We start from the raw sequence: 3,612 nt of genomic DNA on the forward strand, positions 1-3,612 counted from the left end.
AAGATAGCTCGGGCTCGGGCTGCTTTCAACCAGGTCAGACGCCAACTTCGTGGCATTGTCGGTGCTCGATATGGTCGGATTCATCCAGCGCGACTTCGCATCACATACAACGGTGCTGAGAAGGACTTTGTTTCTGCGGATGAAGCCAGCGACTATGTCAAAACTTTGATTTCTGGGTGAGCTCTAGTTGAGCTTTTCAGATTTTTGTTCTATTATTCCTTAGTTTGTGGACTCACCAGCCTTATTTATCTACATGTTCAGTATTTCTTTTCAGTATATTTTCAGGTTTTCTGGCTTGCTACACTAACTAGGTCGGTGTCACTGTTTGTTTATAGCAGGTATTTATTTTTCAATCTTACTGTATGTGATTAACATAATATATATATTTTGTATTTTGTACTTCAGATATGATCAGCACTATCTCATTTTATGCTTTCTCCATCTGATAGTACAGGACTGAGGGCCTACTATTATTTGTCATTTTGCATTTTTACGTGCTTTACTATATTCATGTGCATACAGTTAAACAGTGTTGAGATCGGCGGGAGTTTTTTTTTCTCTCTTACCTTTGTCTATTCTGTATGGTCTCCGGGTTGTTCGACGCTATTGTGGACAACTTTTGGTTATTGTGGGAAACACTGCTGTCTCCTTTGTTCTATGGTTATATGGGGACTTTGGGTGTATTTGTGTTTGGGGGTATGTTGGGGGGTGGGTGTTCCACCCTGGCTCTCTATGACCATTTTTATTTTTTGATGTTATTTTTTTATTTAAATGGTTAATGACATTATAGATCCCAGCATGGCTGGGTCAGGCACACCTCTCAGATTTATCAGTTGGAATATCAGAGGTGTGGGGAATCCTGTTAAGAGATCTAAGGTTTGAAACGTTAACTTGAAACGTTAAAACTCTGATGTAGTATTCTTGCAGGAGACTCACCTTCGCGTCAAAGATCACCGTAGGTTACATTGCCCTTGGGTGGCTCAAGTTTTCCACTCAAATTTTAATTGAAAAGCTAGAGGAGTCGCCATTTTAGTTAGCCAAAAAGTTCAGTTCTCATCCACTGATGTTATTGCTAATAGGAATGGCAGATACCTCGTGGTTGCTGGTACTTTTTCACAAAAGAGGGTTTTGTTTGTAAATGTAAATGCCCCAAACTTCGATGATGTTGAATTCGCTAACAGTTTGCTGAGTAACATTCCCTTCTTGAACACACACCTGCTGATCTTCGGTGGGGATCTAATTTGTGTTTTTGACCCAATCTTGGATCGTTCTAATCCTCGAAATCTGACTCAATCTGCTATGTCTATAACATTCTCTGATTTTATGAAACGGAATGGTCTTGTTGATCCATGGAGATCTCGTAACTCCACCATTAAAAAATTATCTTTCTTTTCCCAGGTGCATCATTCATATCCTAGGATTGATTACTTTTTTATTGACAGTACGCTTAATGCAGGTGTAATTTCCTCTGACTATTTAGGTATTGTAACATCTGACCATTCACCTTTATTATTAGATATGCAACTTTCTACCTATAAATGTTGATGTGTACATGCATTAATGAAAAAGAAAGTTGATGTCATAATGAATGGTGATGATAAATAGAAAAGAAAGTTGATGTGTATATGCATAAATCTAAAAGAAAGTTGATGTGTGTATATGCATTTATTAAAAAGAAAGTTGATGTCATAATGAATTGTGATGATGACATAATGAAAAGTGATGATGACATAATGAATGGTGATGATAAATCAAAAATTAAGTTAATGTGTATATGCATAAATCTAAAAGAAAGTTGATGTCATAATGATTTGTGATGATATAATAAAAAGAAAGTTGATGAGTATATGCATTTATTAACCGGCATGTTATTTTAAGCATGCAATTGATATGGGTTGATCAGAAATTGTTATATTTATTGCTGATTTGAAAACTATTTACATGACAGCATCAAGCTTCAGATCGATGGTGTTGTCATGGTAACAAACAAACTATATACAGAACGTTTTGCAACAATGAATACAACACATGCGGTTGCAATTATGAAGTAAAATGTAATGAACAAGAGTTTTCATACTCAATATAACTTTCTTTTTTTAACTTTTTATTTTTGTATGATCATTGTGACTTTTTTTTTTTTTGGTTCTTTTTTATTTTTTTTATTTCAACACCAGGTATATGTGTGTGTGTGTGTGTGTGTGTGTGTGTGTGTGTGTGTGTGGTGTGTGTGTGTGTGTGAGTAAAAAAGAGACACAGAGAGAGAGGGGGCGGGGGCAGCTGACAGTAAAAAAAACAAAAAATCTCCGATGGCAGAGACGCAACTGGAGTGCATTTAAACCGAGCAGCATGTCTGAAACCCACGTTCACCAGAAATCTACTGGTTACTATGTAAGGACTACAAACCCCACGTTCACCAGAAATCTACTGGTTACTATGTAAGGACTACAAACCCCACGTTCACCAGAAATCTATGGTTACTATGTAAGGACTACAAACCCCACGTTCACCAAAAATCTACTGGTTACTATGTAAGGACTACAAACCCCACGTTTACCAGAAATCTACTGGTTACTATGTAAGGACTACAAACCCCACGTTCACCAGAAATCTACTGGTTACTAAGTAAGTACCACAAACCCCACATTCACCAGAAATCTATTGGTTACTATGTAAGGACTACAAACCCCACGTTCACCAGAAATCTACTGGTTACTATGTAAGGACTACAAACCCCACGTTCACCAGAAATCTACTGGTTACTAAGTCTGTAAGTACTACAAACCGAAGTTAAAAACAAACCTGAAGCTGAAGAAACCCTAAACGTTACCGGAACAGATCCGCAGACCTGATTGACTGACGGAGAGAGAGAGAGAGAGAGAGAGAGAGAGAGAGAGAGAGGGAGCACATTTCTCCGTGTTCTGTGTGTGAGTGATAGAGCCGAGCGGGTTTGTACGGAGGGTGCTGTGATTATCACAGACCGCTACGCGGCCAGTTGAGGAGTTTTATTCAATCCGAGCACGGATATTGACTCATATTACTCGTATAATACTTGTACTCGGCAAAAGTGCTTTATCTGTACCGGATACTCGTTTCAGCCGGATACTCGGATCACCCCTACTCCTTACTGATGTTTATATCTGTACTCACAATGCCCTTTTTTTAAAACGCCAGCCAATAACAAGTCTTGTGAATAATCAATGGTTGAGTTCACATAAAAGATAGTTGCGAGGTCTACCAAATGTTTAACTTTACAACCCGTAAACTGTTGGAACCTTGGTCCTTCCCTCAAAATGTGAATCAAAGATTGTCCAGTCCCTGGCATTGGAAAGCAGAGCAGAGTGGCGCAGCGGAAGCGTGCTGGGCCCATAACCCAGAGGTCGATGGATCGAAACCATCCTCTGCTAATTCCTATACTTTGTATCAATTCAATTTTATTTATAGTATCAATTCATAACAAGAGTTATCTCAAGACACTTTACAGATAGACCACACTCCAGAATTTACAAGGACCCAACAGTTCTAGTAGTTTCCTCCAGAGCAAGCAACGGTGCGACAGTGGCGAGGAAAAACTTCCTTTTAGGCAGAAACCTCGGTCAGACCCAGGCTCTTGGT

At 38.9% G+C, this 3,612-nt stretch overlaps 1 non-coding gene across 1 annotated transcript; it reads left to right on the top strand.

Moving 5' to 3' along the window:
• Positions 1–3,332: 3,332 nt before the first annotated feature.
• trnam-cau (transfer RNA methionine (anticodon CAU)) lies at positions 3,333–3,404 on the top strand. Its single transcript has one exon. It is a non-coding gene; the product is annotated as a tRNA-Met (tRNA).
• The last annotated feature ends 208 nt before the right edge of the window (positions 3,405–3,612 follow it).

The sequence above is a fragment of the Etheostoma spectabile genome, unplaced genomic scaffold (assembly GCF_008692095.1).
Source record: "Etheostoma spectabile isolate EspeVRDwgs_2016 unplaced genomic scaffold, UIUC_Espe_1.0 scaffold00003136, whole genome shotgun sequence".
NCBI lineage: Eukaryota > Metazoa > Chordata > Actinopteri > Perciformes > Percidae > Etheostoma > Etheostoma spectabile.